Below are 20,557 nucleotides of genomic sequence, written 5' to 3' on the forward strand. Positions count from 1 at the left end.
GGACTGGGACTGGGTCTGGGTCTGGGACTGGGTCCTGGACTGGGACTGTACAATACAATAAGGAGGCCTGCTTGGGGAGCTACCTTGGGAGGTTTTTGGCTCCATACCTCCTTCCCTCCTGTATCGCTCCTTCCCCTCTTTCCCCTCCCTCCCGCCGTTCCCTTGTTTCTTGTCAGCTGACCGCTGCTCCAGATGCCGGCTCCAGAGGTCCGGACAGGAAGATAAACAGAGGGAGAGAGAGAAAGAGAGAGAGAGAGAGAGAAAGAGAAGAGGGAGAGAAAGCGAGGGAGAGAGAGAAAGAGAGGTGGAGAGAGAAAGAGAGAGAGGGAGGAAGGGAGAGAGAAAGAGAAGGAGAGAGAATATAGAGCTCCACACTCACAAAGGCAAAACAGCTATTTGTCAAAGGCCCTCACCTCCAAACACACACTCACACACACACTGAACAATGGCACTCCTCTAGTGAACAAGGACAGACCGTGTCTATGTGTGTGTATGCTTATTTGAGTGTGTTTCTATGTTGTGTGTGTGTGTATGTTTCTCACTCTGTGTGTGTGTGTGCATTTGTGTCAGTGTGGTGGTGTTGTGTGTGTGTGTGTTTCTCACTCTGTGTGTGTGTGTGTGCATTTGTGTCAGTGTGGTGGTGTTGTGTGAGTGTGTGTTTCTCTGTTGTGTGTGTGTTTGTGCTTGTCCGGGAGAAGAGGAGATCAATAAACAGCCGTGAGGCTCAGATTCAGTGCTGATATGTAGCACAATTCTTTATTTGGGTCTTTGCTGGGAGCAAGGCTTTGTTCTCACTCAATGGAAAAGGAAATCAATAGAGGCTTCAGAGGCTGATGATAAATAGTAATGGATCCTGATCCCTTCATCCATCCCTCTCTCTCTTCATCCCTCTCTCTCTATCTGTCTGTCTGGCTCCAGAGAAGACATGTGAGGAACCACTCACCCTGTCATGTACTGGAGAACGAAGGAGTAAAGGGCTAATTATGGCTAATGGAGGCAGACACACACACACATGTATAGACGCACACACACACACACACGTATAGACGCACACACACGTATAGACGCACACACACACACACGCAGGAAGGCTGGCAGGGACCAGGAGGTGCACACACGCACACGCAAACATACACACACACACACACAGCGCATGGAGCAGTGCAGTGAGAATCAGCTAGCATGGTGACTCAGCAGCATCAGTCAGTCAATCAGAAAGCAGAGGAGGGCTGGCATGCTTCACAAAGTTTCAGTTAAAATACCAGCTCAGCCAACAATAATCTCATTCCAACTCAGTTACACTCACCATGAAACTCCTTATGTATGTCTGAAGCTAAAATGTCTCTATATGTCTCAATGTGACAACACAAGACCTCATAGTAAATTAACTCCTCTGGTGAGTTCTCTTTCACTTTGTTCACAACTCTTAAATTATATTATTTCTCCATCCAAAGCATTTAAATCTTTGACAATACAAATATATGAAAGAAGAGATACGATTTCCCCTGAAATGAAATGAAAGAAAGACCAAAACAGGATACAAGTACTCACCACTATAATAGAGCCGCGGACAGTCTAACAGAGCCACGAACTGTCCAAGTGTTTCAGAGGAAATGATCTGTAACTGTCCTGCTAACTGTGTGTACCTCTCTCAGAGTGTGAGGAACAAGTAGAGTACAGTAGACTAGAGAACAATGCATGGCTTGGTGGAGAAGCAGAGCAGCAGAGTAACAGAGGTCCAGTCATGAAGCACAGATCTGATCTGCTCCAGGGGAGGGAGGGAGGGGGCTAGCTACATGCTAGGCTAGGCTAATTCTTCCTTTAACTCAGCCACTCTCTCCCTTTCTCTATATCTTTACCCCCACTGTCTGTCTATCTTTTCCTCTCTGTGGAGCTCTATCTTCTCTCTCCTTCTCTCCCTCTTCTCTCTCTCTCCTTCTCTCTCTCTCCCTCTTCTCTCTCTCTCTCTCTCTCTCTCTCTCTCTCTCTCTCCCTCTCTCTCTCTCTCTCTCCCTCTCTCTCTCTCTCTCTCTCTCCCTCTTTCTCTCACAGCTTAATGCCCACAGTGGGACGTCACCTCTCGTCTCCTCTCCTCTCTTCGGGGTCCGGTCCAGTAAGTGTGACTAGAGTTTTCCTGTTGTAACACAGAAAGAGAGGGCCCCACCTAAAAACTAAAAACTGATCCAGGGCCAGCTCCTCCCACAGCCCAGCTGGCTGCTGTGTGCTAGGAACTGACAGGGGTTGCCTGCCACAAAATCATATTGAGTCATTTGTCTGTCATGGAATCACAACCAAATTACAGGGCTCTTCAAGTTCTTGCTTCCAACTATCCAACTCTCTCTCTCTTTCGTTCCCTCTCTCTCTCGTTCATTTTCTCCCTCTCCTTCTCCCTCTCTGGCTCTTACTCCCTCTCTCCTTTGGTGTTAATTTTTAATAAGGCGTTCATTTTTAAATAGCCCGGATACAGCTAAAAGCAACAATAATTTAAATGAGTCACTCAGTGAGGTTAAGATTTGAGTGAGTCACTCGGTGAGGTTAAGGTTTGAATGAGTCACTCAGTGAGGTTAAGGTTTGAATGAGTCACTCAGTGAGGTTAAGGTTTGAATGAGTCACTCAGTGAGGTTAAGGTTTGAATGAGTCACTCAGTGAGGTTAAGGTTTGAATGAGTCACTCAGTGAGGGTAAGGTTTGAATGAGTCACTCAGTGAGGGTAAGATTTGAATGAGTCACTCAGTGAGGGTAAGGTTTGAATGAGTCACTCAGTGAGGGTAAGATTTGAATGAGTCACTCAGTGAGGGTAAGATTTGAATGAGTCACTCAGTGAGGGTAAGATTTGAATGAGTCACTCAGTGAGGTTAAGGTTTGAATGAGTCACTCAGTGAGGGTAAGATTTGAATGAGTCACTCAGTGAGGTTAAGATTTGAATGAGTCACTCAGTGAGGTTAAGGTTTGAATGAGTCACTCAGTGAGGGTAAGATTTGAATGAGTCACTCAGTGAGGTTAAGGTTTGAATGAGTCACTCAGTGAGGTTAAGGTTTGAATGAGTCACTCAGTGAGGGTAAGATTTGAATGAGTCACTCAGTGAGATTAAGGTTTGAATGAGTCACTCAGTGAGGGTAAGATTTGAATGAGTCACTCAGTGAGGTTAAGATTTGAATGAGTCACTCAGTGAGGTTAAGATTTGAATGAGTCACTCAGTGAGGTTAAGATTTGAATGAGTCACTCAGTGAGGTTAAGGTTTGAATGAGTCACTCAGTGAGGGTAAGATTTGAATGAGTCACTCAGTGAGGTTAAGGTTTGAATGAGTCACTCAGTGAGGGTAAGATTTGAATGAGTCACTCAGTGAGGTTAAGATTTGAATGAGTCACTCAGTGAGGTTAAGATTTGAATGAGTCACTTAGTGAGGTTAAGGTTTGAATGAGTCACTCAGTGAGGTTAAGATTTGAATGAGTCACTCAGTGAGGTTAAGATTTGAATGAGTCACTCAATGAGGTTAAGGTTTGAATGAGTCACTCAGTGAGGTTAAGGTTTGAATGAGTCACTCAGTGAGGTTAAGATTTGTTAAATTGGGAGAAGAAGAAAAATAAGAAAAAACATCATCCCGTTTTGGAACGATAGAGGGCCTGATGACCCCTTGGGGCCGTGGGAGAGGGGGAACGAGAGAAAGGGAGGGAAGGAGACAGAGGGCAAGGGAGGACAGACAATGAGTTAAAACAGGACCAGGAAGTCCCCCCTGTTCTTGTTATGAACCCCCTGGGAGGTAAGGGGCTTACAGCATCACGCAGACTCACTGACAGTCCTAAGCACCCACAATCCACTACAGCAGGGAGGTCACATGGGATGATTATAGAGACTAGAACTACAGCAGGGAGGTCACATGGGATGATTATAGAGACTAGAACTACAGCAGGGAGGTCACATGGGACAGTTGTGGAGACTAGAACCACAGCAGTGACGTCACATGGGACAGTTGTGGAGACTAGAACCACAGGAGACAGAGGGCCATACTCAATCACATCCAGTCACTGGGTTTGTGTTAAACCTACTGTTTCTGTTGCTGTTCAATCCAGTTCAAAACCTATGGTTTATAGGAACAGTGGAGAGCAGCCTTACACAGCTGTAGCAGGGACAAACCTGTCCACACATAGACACACACCCCACCTCTACATAGACACACACCACACCTCTACATAGACACACACCACACCTCTACATAGACACACACCCCACCTCTACATAGACACACACCACACCTCTACATAGACACACACCACACCTCTACATAGACACACACCCCACCTCTACATAGACACACACCCCACCTCTACATAGACACACACCCCACCTCTACATAGACACACCCCACAACTCTGCATAGACACACACCCCACCTCTACATAGACACACACCCCACCTCTACATAGACACACACCCCACCTCTACATAGACACACTCCCCACCTCTACATAGACACACACCCCACCTCTACATAGACACACACCCCACCTCTACATAGACACACTCCCCACCTCTACATAGACACACACCACAACTCTACATAGACACACACCCCACCTCTACATAGACACACACCACAACTCTACATAGACACACACCCCACCTCTACATAGACACACACCACAACTCTACATAGACACACACCCTACCTCTACATAGACACACACCCCACCTCTACATAGACACACACCCCACCTCTACATAGACACACACCACAACTCTACATAGACACACACCCCACCTCTACATAGACACACACCACAACTCTACATAGACACACACCCCCACCTCTACATAGACACACACCCCACCTCTACATAGACACACACCCCACCTCTACATAGACACACTCCCCACCTCTACATAGACACACACCACAACTCTACATAGACACACACCCCACCTCTACATAGACACACACCACAACTCTACATAGACACACACCCCACCTCTACATAGACACACACCACAACTCTACATAGACACACACCCCACCTCTACATAGACACACACCCCACCTCTACATAGACACACAACCCCACCTCTACATAGACACACACCACAACTCTACATAGACACACACCCCACCTCTACATAGACACACACCACAACTCTACATAGACACACACCCCACCTCTACATAGACACACACCACAACTCTACATAGACACACCTACATAGACACACACCACACTCTACATAGACACACACCACAACTCTACATAGACACAGACCACAACTCTACATAGACACACACCACAACTCTACATAGACACACACCACAACTCTACATAGACACACACCCCACCTCTACATAGACACACACCCCCCCACCTCTACTAGACACCACCCCACCTCTACATAGACCACACACCCCACCTCATCATAGACACACACCCACCTCTACATAGACACACACCCCACAAATCTACCATAACACACCCCCACCTCTACATAACACACACCCCAACCTCTACATAGACACACACCCCACCTCTACATAGACACAACACCCCACCTCTACATAGACACACACCCCACCTCTACATAGACACACATCCCCACCTCTACATAGACACACACCACAACTCTACATAGACACACACCCCCAACTCTACATAGACACACACCACCCCACAACTCTACATAGACACACACCCACCTCTACATAGACACACACCCCACCTCTACATAGACACACCACCCCACCTCTACATAGACACACACCACCACCTCTACATAGACACACATCCCCACCTCTACATAGACACACGACCACAACTCTACATAGACACACACCCACACCTCTACATAGACACACACCACAACTCTACATAGACACACACCCCACCTCTACATAGACACACACTCCTACATAACACACACCCGACCTCTACATAGACACAACCCCCACCTCTACATAGACACAACCCACACCTCTACATAGACACACACCCACCTCTACATAGACACACACACCCAACAACTACCTACTAGACAACACACCCCCCCTCTAACATAGACACACACCACAACTCTACATAGACACACACCACAACTCTACATAGACACACACCACAACTCTACATAGACACACACCCCAACTCTACATAGACACACACCACAACTCTACATAGACACACACCCCACCTCTACATAGACACACACCCCCACCATCTACATAGACACACCACCCCACCTCTACATAGACACACACCCCACCTCTACATACGACACAAACACCCCACCTCTACATGACACAGCTCCCCACCTCTACATAGACACACACACAACAACTCTACATAGACACACACCCCACCTCTACATAGACACACACCACAACTCTACATAGACACACACCCCACCTCTACATAGACACACACCACAACTCTACATAGACACACACCCCACCTCTACATAGACACACACCACAACTCTACATAGACACACACCCCACCTCTACATAGACACACACCCCACCTCTACATAGACACACACCCCACCTCTACATAGACACACACCACAACTCTACATAGACACACACCCCACCTCTACATAGACACACACCACAACTCTACATAGACACACACCCCACCTCTACATAGACACACACCCCACCTCTACATAGACACACACCACACTCTACATAGACACAGACCACAACTCTACATAGACACACACCACAACTCTACATAGACACACACCACAACTCTACATAGACACACACCACAACTCTACATAGACACACACCACAACTCTACATAGACACACACCACAACTCTACATAGACACACACCACAACTCTACATAGACACACACCACAACTCTACATAGACACACACCACAACTCTACATAGACACACACCCCACCTCTACATAGACACACACCCCACCTCTACATAGACACACACCACAACTCTACATAGACACACACCACAACTCTACATAGACACACACCACAACTCTACATAGACACACACCCAACTCTACATAGACACACACCCCACCTCTACATAGACACACACCCCACCTCTACATAGACACACACCACAACTCTACATAGACACACACCACAACTCTACATAGACACACACCACAACTCTACATAGACACACACCACAACTCTACATAGACACACACCACAACTCTACATAGACACACACCCCACCTCTACATAGACACACACCCCACCTCTACATAGACACACACCCCACCTCTACATAGACACACACCACAACTCTACATAGACACACACCCCACCTCTACATAGACACACACCACAACTCTACATAGACACACACCCCACCTCTACATAGACACACACCACAACTCTACATAGACACACACCCCACCTCTACATAGACACACACCCCAACACACCCCACCTCTACATAGACACACACCCCCACCTCTACATAGACACACACCACAAACTCTACATAGACACACACCCCCACCTCTACATAGACACACACCACAACTCTACATAGACACACACCCCACCTCTACATAGACACACACCACAACTCTACATAGACACAGACCACAACTCTACATAGACACACACCCCACCTCTACATAGACACACACCCCACCTCTACATAGACACACACCACAACTCTACATAGACACACACCCCACCTCTACATAGACACACACCACAACTCTACATAGACACACACCCCACCTCTACATAGACACACACCACAACTCTACATAGACACCACACCCCACCTCTACATAGACACACACCCCACCTCTACATAGACACACACCCCCACCTCTACATAGACACACACCACAACTCTACATAGACACACACCCCACCTCTACATAGACACACACCACAACTCTACATAGACACACACCCCACCTCTACATAGACACACACCACAACTCTACATAGACACAGACCCCACCTCTACATAGACACACACCACAACTCTACATAGACACACACCCCACCTCTACATAGACACACACACCACAACTCTACATAGACACACACCCCACCTCTACATAGACAACACCCCACCTACAAGACACACACCCACCTCTACATAGACACACACCCCACCTCTACATAGACACACACCCCACCTCTACATAGACACACACCCCACCTCTACATAGACACACACCCCACCTCTACATAGACACACACCCCAACTCTACATAGACACACACCCCACCTCTACATAGACACACACCACAACTCTACATAGACACACACCCCACCTCTACATAGACACACACCACAACTCTACATAGACACACACCCCACCTCTACATAGACACACACCACAACTCTACATAGACACACACCCCACCTCTACATAGACACACACCCCAACTCTACATAGACATAGACACACACCCCACCTCTCATAGACACAAACACCCCACCTCTACATAGACACACACCCCACCTCTACATAGACACACACCACAACTCTACATAGACACACACCCCACCTCTACATAGACACACACCACAACTCTACATAGACACACACCCCACCTCTACATAGACACACACCCCACCTCTACATAGACACACACCACAACTCTACATAGACACAGACCACAACTCTACATAGACACACACCACAACTCTACATAGACACACACCACAACTCTACATAGACACACACCACAACTCTACATAGACACACACCACAACTCTACATAGACACACACCACAACTCTACATAGACACACACCACAACTCTACATAGACACACACCACAACTCTACATAGACACCACACCACAACTCTACATAGACACACACACCCCACCTCTACATAGACACACACCCCACCTCTACATAGACACACACCACAACTCTACATAGACACACACCACAACTCTACATAGACACACACCACAACTCTACATAGACACACACACCACAACTCTACATAGACACACACCCCACCTCTACATAGACACACACCCCACCTCTACATAGACACACACCACAACTCTACATAGACACACACCACAACTCTACATAGACACACACCCCACAACTCTACATAGACACACACCACAACTCTACATAGACACACACCACAACTCTACATAGACACACACCCCACCTCTACATAGACACACACACCCCACCTCTACATAGACACACACCCCACCTCTACATAGACACACACCACAACTCTACATAGACACACACCCCCACCTCTACATAGACACACACCACAACTCTACATAGACACACACCCCACCTCTACATAGACACACACCACAACTCTACATAGACACACACCCCACCTCTACATAGACACACACCCCACCTCTACATAGACACACACCCCACCTCTACATAGACACACACCACAACTCTACATAGACACACACCCCACCTCTACATAGACACACACCACAACTCTACATAGACACACACCCCACCTCTACATAGACACACACCACAACTCTACATAGACACAGACCACAACTCTACATAGACACACACCACAACTCTACATAGACACACACCCCACCTCTACATAGACACACACCACAACTCTACATAGACACACACCCCACCTCTACATAGACACACACCCCACCTCTACATAGACACACACCCCACCTCTACATAGACACACACCCCACCTCTACATAGACACACACCCCACCTCTACATAGACACACTCCCCACCTCTACATAGACACACACCACAACTCTACATAGACACACACCCCACCTCTACATAGACACACACCACAACTCTACATAGACACACACCCCACCTCTACATAGACACACACCACAACTCTACATAGACACACACCCCACCTCTACATAGACACACACCACAACTCTACATAGACACACACCCCACCTCTACATAGACACACACCCCACCTCTACATAGACACACACCCCACCTCTACATAGACACACACCACAACTCTACATAGACACACACCCCACCTCTACATAGACACACACCACAACTCTACATAGACACACACCCCACCTCTACATAGACACACACCCCACCTCTACATAGACACACACCACAACTCTACATAGACACAGACCACAACTCTACATAGACACACACCACAACTCTACATAGACACACACCACAACTCTACATAGACACACACCACAACTCTACATAGACACACACCACAACTCTACATAGACACACACCACAACTCTACATAGACACACACCACAACTCTACATAGACACACACCACAACTCTACATAGACACACACCACAACTCTACATAGACACACACCCCACCTCTACATAGACACACACCCCACCTCTACATAGACACACACCCACAACTCTACATAGACACACACCACAACTCTACATAGACACACACCACAACTCTACATAGACACACACCACAACTCTACATAGACACACACCCCACCTCTACATAGACACACACCCCACCTCTACATAGACACACACCACAACTCTACATAGACACACACCACAACTCTACATAGACACACACCACAACTCTACATAGACACACACCCCACCTCTACATAGACACACACCACAACTCTGCTGCTGCATCCTGTTTAGACCTGCTGTCACAACATTTACAAACGGTCAATATGCTGGAAGTAGCTCTAATGGCAAACATTTAAAAAAGAAACACCATCACACACACACACACACACACACACACACACACACACACACACACACACACACACACACACACACACACACACACACACACACACTACTGTGGGTAACATATTTGGATTAAGTGGTTGGAAAACAGCATACCCTGTGTGTATGTAAAGCAGATTTAGGTCCAGTCAGAACTTTGGTCTATTTGATTAATAACCTTATGAGGCTATTTCTGATACACTCACACAACTACCCCCAAAACCTCCTCCCAACCGCTCCCAACCTACCCTCACATGAAGCAGGAGTAATCATGACAGTAGTGGTCTTTAGATTCACACAAACCTCTATCAGAAATAATGATAGCCTGTGTATCCAGACTCTAATCCAGGAACAGGATATCAATTCTGATGAACTTGAGGTCAAACACACTGATAGGACCTTAATAATAATACACAGTCTGGACTACGATGGCCCCCACACAGACAGACATATAAAACCTTTAATTATATCCAGCTTCTCTTGTAAAAGTTGAAAATGTTGGCCTGAGACCTCAAAGGATAAACAGAGATAAATACCAGATAACTACTCTTGCTTGACTTGGTCTGCTTGCTTGAATAGGTCAGAGGTCACAGACATGGATTAAGAACTGAGTGAACAGAAGAGTAAAACACTGAAATGACCATTCATGTAGAGTATAGCGGGAGGGAAAACAGTGACTGGAGCTAACACTACTACCACTAATGCACGTAGAGAATTTAGTGCCAAGCTGTTCAAACCCTATTGCTTTTAAATGAGCACCAAATGACTAGAACTCTGGGAGATACACGTAATATATTTCTTAAGCATGATTCTGTCTCTCTCTCGCTCTGTGTGTGTATGCGTGTGTGTGCGAGAGAAAGAGAGAGTGTGTTTGTGTGTGTGTGTGTGTGTGTGTGTGTGTGTGTGTGTGACTCTGACCTCATATGGGGAATTGAGAGCCACTAGCCTAATTAAAAACCAAATCAGCTTTCATTTTGGTGCCAAATTGTGACACACACACTTTCCCTGCCAGGCAACACACTTCTGCATAAAGATAAGACTATGTCATCTATGAAGAAATAGGATTCTCTAAATCAAATTACGGACCTGTTATTCCAAGTATTTAAACCTCAAAAAAAATCTTAATCCTCCATCATCACACTCTCTCTCTTCCTTAATAGTAGGACTTTAGGTTCGATTTGACCAGAAGCTGCTATAGACACTAATGTCACAAACCCATCAGGTACTCCACTCAGTCATTCAACAGATTGGAAATAGGGCACTTGGTTATTTTTAGCACAGAGCACCATACAATCCTCCAGAGGCTAACGATCAGCCAGGGCAGACAAATTAAAACTGAACAACACAAGTACAACATTCATCGACTAATCTCTCTCTAGCCATCTATGGAGAAACAGCGACAGACAAAGGAGAGAGTGTCTGTGTGTGTGTGTGTGTGTGTGTGTGTGTGTGTGTGTGTGTGTGTGTGTGTGTGTGTGTGTGTGTGTGTGTGTCTGTGTGTGAGTGTGTGTGTGTGTGTGTGTGTGTCTGTGTGTGTGTGTGTGTTTGAGTGTTTGATTACCCTCATTGAGTGATGAGATACTTCACATAAGGAGGCTGCAAGTCCAGCTAGCAGACAGGCAGGTAGCCAGGCAGGCAGGCAGACAGACAGACAGGCATCTAGGCAGTGAGTCACTGAGGCAGACAGGTAGACAGGCAGACAGGCATGTAGGCAGTGAGGCACTGAAGTAGACAGACAGGCAGGCAGTGGTTGCTAGTTGCTAGAGTAGAGATCTCTCCAGAGTCTATGGGGCCAACATGCTGTCCAGACTGGCCAGTTACCAGAGACTGGTACTGAATACTGATCATTACCACGGAGGCTGACTACCACACACACACACACACCCCCCCCCCCCCCCCCCACACACACACACACACACACACACACACACACACACACACACACACACACACACACACAGAGAGACATGGTGAGACAGAGACAGGGCTACCCAGCACCATCTGTTAACTGGGACTGGAAAATGAGCAGAGAGAGAGAGCGCGCGAGAGAGAAATAAAGAGAGGGAGAGAGGATGTAGGGATGGAGAGAGAGAGAAAAAGAGAGAAAGAGATACAGTGTTTTCATTTGAGGAAGGGAGGGATGGAAGGGTAAGGGTTAGTGGAAGAGAAAACAGAAACACACAATGATACATACACATACAGTGAGGGAAAAAAAATATTTGATCCCCTGCTGATTTTGTACGTTTGCCCACTGACAAAGAAATGATCAGTCTATAATTTTAATGGTAGGTTTGTTTGAACAGTGAGAGACAGAATAACAACCAAAACATCCAGATGTGTTATAAATTGATTTGCATTTTAATGAGGGAAATAAGTATTTGACCCCCTCTCAATCAGAAAGATTTCTGGCTCCCAGGTGTCTTTTATACAGGTAACGAGCTGAGATTAGGAGCACACTCTTAAAGGGAGTGCTCCTAACCGCAGCTTGTTACCTGTATAAAAGACACCTGTCCACAGAAGCAATCAATCAATCAGATTCCAAACTCTCCACCATGGCCAAGACCAAAGAGCTCTCCAAGGATGTCAGGGACAAGATTGTAGACCTACACAAGGCTGGAATGGGCTACAAGACCATCGCCAAGCAGCTTGGTGAGAAGGTGACAAAAGTTGGTGCGATTTTCGCAAATGGAAGAAACACAAAATAACTGTCAATCTCCCTCGGCCTGGGGCTCCATGTAAGATCTCACCTCGTGGAGTTGCAATGATCATGAGAACGGTGAGGAATCAGCCCAGAACTACCCGGGAGGATCTTGTCAATGATCTCAAGGCAGCTGGGACCATAGTCACCAAGAAAACAATTGGTAACACACTACGCCGTGAAGGACTGAAATTCTGCAGCGCCCGCAAGGTCCCCCTGCTCAAGAAAGCACATATACATTCCCGTCTGAAGTTTGCCAATGAACATCTGAATGATTCAGAGGACAACTGCAATGCCAGGGTTGTGGGTTTGATTCCCACGGGGGACCAGTACGGAGAATACATTTTATGAAATGTATGCATTCACTACTGTAAGTCGCTCTGGATACGAGCGTCTGCTAAATAACTAAAATGTAAATGTAAATGTAACTGGGTGAAAGTGTTGTGGTCAGATGAGACCAAAATGGAGCTCTTTGGCATCACCTCAACTCGTCGTGTTTGGAGGAGGAGTAATGCTGCCTATGACCCCAAGAACATCATCCCCACTGTCAAACATGGAGGTGGAAACATTATGCTTTGGGGGTGTTTTTCTGCTAAGGGGGCGGACAACTTCACCGCATCAAAGGGACGATGGACGGGGCCATGTACCATCAAATCTTGGGTGAGAACCTCCTTCCCTCAGCCAGGGCATTGAAAATGGGTCGTGGATCGGTATTCCAGCATGACAATGACCCAAAACACACGGCCAAGGCAACAAAGGTGTGGCTCAAGAAGAAGCACATTAAGGTCCTGGAGTGGCCTAGCCAGTCTCCAGACCTTAATCCCATAGAAAATCTGTGGAGGGAGCTGAAGGTTCGAGTTGCCAAACGTCAGCCTCGAAACCTTAATGACTTGGAGAAGATCAGCAAAGAGGAGTGGGACAAAATCCCTCTTGAGATGTGTGCAAACCTGGTGGCCAACGACAAGAAACGTCTGACCTCTGTGATTGCCAACAAGGGTTTTGCCACCAAGTACTAAGTCATGTTTTGCAGAGGGGTCAAATACTTATTTCCCTCATTAAAATGCAAATCAATTTATAACATTTTTGACATGCGTTTTTATGGATTTTTTGTTGTTGTTATTCTGCCTCTCACTGTTCAAATAAACCTACCATTAAAATGATAGACTGATCATTTCTTTGTCAGTGGGCAAATGTACAAAATCAGCAGGGGATCAAATACTTTTTTCCCTCATTGTACACGACCACATACACGAACATATACACAAACACACACACACACACACACACACACACACACACACACACACACACACACACACACACACACATACGTACAGTCGTGGCCAAAAGTTTTGAGAACAACACAAATATATATTTTCACAAAGTCTGCTGCCTCATTGTCTTTAGATATTTTTGTCAGATGTTACTATGGAATACTAAAGTATAATTACAAGCATTTCATAAGTGTAAAAGGCTTTTATTGACAATTAAATTAAGTTGATGCAAAGAGTCAATATTTGCAGTGTCGACCCTTCATTTTCAAGACCTTTGCAATCCGCCCTGGCATGCTGTCAATTAACTTCTGGGCCACATCCTAACTGACGGCAGCCCATTCTTGCATAATCAATGCTTGGAGTTTGTCAGAATTTGTGGGTTTTTGTTTGTCCACCCGCCTCTTGAGAATTGACCACAAGTTCTCAATGGGATTAAGGTCTGGGGAGTTTCCTGGCCATGGACCCAAAATATCGATGTTTTGTTCCTAGAGCCACTTAGTTATCACTTTTGCCTTACGACAAGGTGCTCCATCATGCTGGAAAGTCATTGTTCATCACCTAACTGTTCCTGGATGGTTGGGAGAAGTTGCTCTCGGAGGATGTGTTGGTACTATTCCTTATTCATGGCTGTGTTCTTAGGCAAAATTGTGAGTGAGCTGAGAAGCAACCCCACACATGAAAGGTCTCAGGATGCTTTACTGTTGGCATGAAACAGGACTGATGGTAGCGCTCACCTTGTCTTCTCCGGACAAGCTTTTTACTGGATGCCCCAAACAATCGGAAAGGGGATTCATCAGAGAAAATGACTTTACCCCAGTCCTCAATAGTCCAATCCCTGTACCTTTTGCAGAATATCAGTCTGTCCCTGATGTTTTTCCTGGAGAGAAGTGGCTTCTTTGCTGCCCTTCTTGACACCAGGTCATCCTCCAAAAGTCTTTCCCTCACTGTACGTGCAGATGCAGTCACACCTGCCTGCTGCCATTCCTGAGCAAGCTCTGTACTGATGGTGACCCAATCCCACAGCTGAATCAACTTTAAGAGACGGTCCTGGCGCTTGCTAGACTTTCTTGGGAGTCCTGAAGCCTTCTTTACAACAATTGAACCGCTCTACTTGAAGTTCTTGATGATCGATAAATGGTTGATTTAGGTGCAATCTTACTGGCAGCAATATCCTTGCCTGTGAAGCCCTTTTTGTGCAAAGCAATGATGACGGCACGTGTTTCCTTGCAGGTAACCATGATGGACAGAGGAAGAACAATGATTCCAAGCACCACCCTCCTTTTGAAGCTTCCAGTCTGTTATTCCAACTCAATCAGCATGTCAGCTGGTCCTTTTGTGGCAGGGCTGAAATGCAGTGGAAATGTTTTTGGGGGATTCAGTTCATTTGCATGGCAAAGAGGGACTTTGCAATTAATTGCAATTCATCTGATCACTCTTCATAACATTCTGGAGTATATGCAAATTGCCATCATACAAACTGAGGCAGCAGACTTTGTGAAAATTAATATTTGTGTCATTCTCAAAACTTTTGGCCACGACTGTAGACACATACACATTCTTCAGAGCATCAAATTATATCTATAATGCTTTACTGTGCCTAAAAATGTCCAAAGTGTTCATAAATGATAAACAAGTAGTCGTTAAACCGTTACCATGAACATCATATCTAAAGCAATTTATATGCAAATGTCTGACAAGTGGCAGAGCACAATGGAATTGGAGAAGAATTAGAGCATGCTCATTGACTCTGACTGACCTCCTTCACTAATATAGACTCTCAGTAATGAGCTACCCCACCCACGCACGCACGCACGCACGCACGCACGCACGCACGCACGCACGCACACACACACACACACACACACACACACACACACACACACACACACACACACAGGTGAGGTTATCCCAGTCCTAACATCAGGGCAGATGCTGGCCAACACTAGATGGCAGCAGAGCGCTGGTCTCCAACACACAGTCCTATAGGACTGCTACCTGTGCCTGGGAGTATTGGATCATTGTAATGGGGAGAACACACACCACAGAGAAAAACAGACAACCACACCAGACCACAGAGCAACCTAAAGATGCACAGTATATATTTAAATGCCAACAGGGTTTGTCATTTGCATATAGTTCACATAGTCAGATACCGTACTTCAAAACCACACAGAGAAACTCCCTAAAAGCAAAGGCACATGGGAAATGAAAGAGCATTTTTGCCCAATTAATGTAATACTACAGTCATTAGAAAAGGAGAAAGGATAAGCCTAAAGCATTAGTTTTTTGATCAGATGAGGAAGTTTTCTGTGGCTTCAATGAGCTCCAATAGAGGAACCATGTTCCTGTTATGGTTCTACAATACATGGTCAACATCAGCTCCCCAGTACTACTGCAAGTAGCTCCTCCTCATCCTCCTCCTATCATGGCTGCCTACACAAACATGGTGTGAGAGAACATCACTGTTGAGGTTCAGTCCGGCAGACTATCGTAAAGAGAGGAAAAGTCATTACAACACGCTGTTGTGTGTCAGTCTGGACAGGGCTCTAGTCTACCATGCCTGGCCCAGACACGCAGGATCCTCCCAATTTAAACCCACAGAAATGTCCTGAGAAACACACACACACAAAGTATCATGATAGTCTGCACAGACATAGAATAAGAGAGACAACTATGCTTACACATGAGGTTGTTTGTTTGTTTGTTTGTGCCTGAATCTGACCCCATCATTGTACAGATGTAGGATATTCATTTGATCACTCTTTAGCTGCTGAGAATTTTCCTGCAAAGCAGTTTTAAAAAGTCTTCTTAAGTTTGTAATTTCCACTTCGAAATTTCAGATTTGATTTGCCCAAAGGAAAAATGTACCAACCCCTACAAAAACGTCCATTAATTATAATCCACATAATAATTCACATTTCCTGTTGCTGCAGGATTATTTTCCCACTGTAGAAAATTGTCTCAAATTAAGATTATACATCTGTATAGGTCTAAACCTTGCTCTGTGGGCATCAATTGGAAGATCCTTCTATGTGGATTCAAATGTGAGGATTTACATACAATTACCCTCCCCTTCCCAGACCTCAGTCCTCTGTCACAGGAGCTGGAGTGACATGTCATTAGATCAGTCACAGAAACAGGGGATTATGGGACATTGTCCTCTATCAGAGCTTTAAACCCAACAAGCGATACCCTCTCCTCCAGTTTTAAAGTATTTTGCAAGACCAAGAAGCATTAATGGAAAATATTATTTTTCCCATTTCAGTTCTGGCCTTCTGAACCGTGAAAGATAGTGGCAGCTGATTATCTCTGTGATGAGTGTGCAAAACAGGGTTTTAAGATAGAGAGCAGAGAGAAAGGCCTGTCATGAGAAAGCCATGAGAATAAGAGTGGTGGAGAGGTGGTAAGGTGGTAAGGTGTAAATGAGACAATCAGTCTCCAACTTCCTAACTCTGTGAAAATAGCTTCTCTCTCATCCTCTACTGCCCTACTGCTGTGTTCTGTGGTGCCCTGTGCATCTGAGCCCTTCTTTGTGGTAGAAGATATCAAATCATAGGTTTTGGGCAAGAAAAGCGTCTCCAGGGTCTGCCCAGGCCAGAGTAGAGGGTCCCAGAGCGGAAGATTGCCTGTGATTACTGCCTCTGTTCTGTCAGACTCAGCTCCATTTCTCAGGGATCATCTGGCTAGCCCTGCTGGAACCCTCCAAGGCTCTATTCATTTAGTGGGGAGAAGTACAGTAGCACAAAGCACTGTGGAGGGAAACCACACATTTAGACTAGTTCACCTTGACATTGCCTGTAGGTTACATCATTTCACACTAAACCAAGAGATTACAATGAAATACCCATCTGAAGCAAGCCTCTCTGCTAGAAATACCCCACACAGGGTGAAAGAGAGATAGATAGAGAGACCGAGAGAGAGAGAGAGAGAGAGAGAGAGAGAGAGAGAGAGAGAGAGAGAGAGAGAGAGAGAGATAGAGAGGGAGAGGGAGAAAAAGAAAGGTAACTCTGTAGAGTGGTCACTAACTGGCACAGCCACAAAGTAATAAAATGAACCTTAACCTTAACCACACTGCTCACCCTAATGCCTAACCTTAAATTAAGACCAAAAAGTGATTTCTTTGTTTTCATGATTTTTTTTTTACCATCATTGCCATTTTTGACTTTGCACATGGCCATCTAGCAGAAATTGCACAATTCTGCCTCCAGAGCAAGATTCATGACAATAAATGCCAAGTTGCGAGAGGGAGAGAGAGAGGCAGAGAGAGAGGAGGGGAGAAAGAGAGAGAGGGGAGAGAGGGAGAGAGGGAGAGAGATGGAGATGGAGAGAGAAAGAGATAGGGAGAGATAGATAGAGAGAGGGAGGGAGTGAGTGAGTTTGAAAGAGAGAGATTCCCCTGGACTGTAACAGTCACTGTACCAGTTGAAACATTCCCTTCTCAAGAACAGAGCATGTGTGTGCCTGCGTGAGTGTGCCTGTGTGAGTGTGCCTGTGTGAGTATGCCTGTGTGTGTGTGTGTGTGTGTGTGTGTGTGTGTGTGTGTGTGTGTGTGTGTGTGTGTGTGTGTGTGTGTGTGTGTGTGTGTGTGTGTGTGTGTGTGTGTGTGTGTGCGCGTGCGTGCATGCATGACTGGGCAATGTCCAAATCCTATTAGTGAGAGGCTGGCTGCATGGCGTCAGCAGCACTGACAGGCCCACTGTGACCCAGACACATGCAGATACATCACCCCCAGATACATCACCCCCAGGCACCAGGACCAGTCAAAACCACACACTCAACTACTGCACTTGTGAGAGAACTTTGAAGCTGTAACACTTTGTTTCTTTCTGATACCTGGCACATTGTCCAGCTGTAGTAGGTAAAGGCCAAACCCCAAAGCTCAGCTGGCAAGCGAGACTAATCATCCAGTATGTTCACACTGCATATGGTCAATGATCTAAATCAGCTGGCGGCTAGAGCTCTGCAGTCTTTTGGAACCAATTCCTGTCATGAGAGGTGGACTGTGTAATGTTATCAGACCTCACTCTTCTGGGGAAACCACAAGGCTGGTAACATAAACATCATAACAGTAGGGCTGGGAGTTTTTCCTTAGAATGTGGCCTGGCCAGGATAAACTAGCAGTATATCATAGCCCTACCGATGAGATGCACATTAGAGTTACAGTCATATGAAGGGGGATCAGGCCGGCACTTGCGTGGTAGTTGGCGATTCTCCTCAGACTCCACTTTGGGTTAATTTAAATTCAGTGAGCAATGCTGCTGTGGAATGATGCCAGCCGCCTCTGGCCTCCTGTGTGTAGGCATGCACTCCCTGCATTAACCCTACGCTGCCCTGAGAGAAGGGAGATGTCTCCATCTCTCCTTTTCGGGTCTCTCACTTTCTCGCTCTCTTTGGTCTGTTCTCTGTCTTCCACCCAACTCTTTCTCTCTCAGGGCTGTTTAGGTAGGGTAGGGTGATATTAGCTCATCACTAAGCTAAGGACCCTGGGACTAAACACCTCCCTCTGCAACTGGATCCTGGACTTCCTGACAGACCGCCCCCATGTGGTAAGTGCAGGATTCAACACATCTGCCACACTGATCCTCAATACGGGGGCCCCTCAGGGGTGCGTGCTTAGTCCCCTCCTGTATTCCCTGTTCACCCACGACCGCGTGGCCAAGCACGACTCCAACACCAACATTAAGTTTGCTGATGACACAGCAGTGGTAGGCCTGATCACCGACAACGATGAGACAGCCTATAGGGAGGAGGTGCCAGGACAACAACCTCTCCCTCAATGTGAGCAAGACAAAGGAGCTGATCCTGATTTCTACAGGAAAACGAGGGCTGAACAGGCCCCTATTAACATTTATGGGTCTGTAGTGGAGAGGGTCAAGAGTTTCAAGTTCCTTAGTGT

At 46.2% G+C, this 20,557-nt stretch overlaps 1 protein-coding gene across 3 annotated transcripts in view; it reads right to left on the reverse strand.

Annotated features, from left to right (window-relative positions):
• Positions 1 to 20,557, reverse strand: part of LOC115177877 (SAM and SH3 domain-containing protein 1) — a 331,417-nt gene that overhangs the window by 149,171 nt on the left and 161,689 nt on the right. The window contains exon 1 of one of the 3 annotated variants that reach the window (XM_029739113.1): positions 1,552 to 1,733. The exons of the other annotated variants lie outside the window; for them this stretch is intronic. The gene's annotated coding sequence lies outside the window, so the exon portion shown is untranslated. Of the gene's footprint in view, positions 1 to 1,551; positions 1,734 to 20,557 lie in introns of those variants that run through there. 3 annotated transcript variants of the gene reach the window in all.

Source organism: Salmo trutta, chromosome 1 (genome assembly GCF_901001165.1).
Source record: "Salmo trutta chromosome 1, fSalTru1.1, whole genome shotgun sequence".
Classification (NCBI taxonomy): Eukaryota; Metazoa; Chordata; class Actinopteri; order Salmoniformes; family Salmonidae; genus Salmo; species Salmo trutta.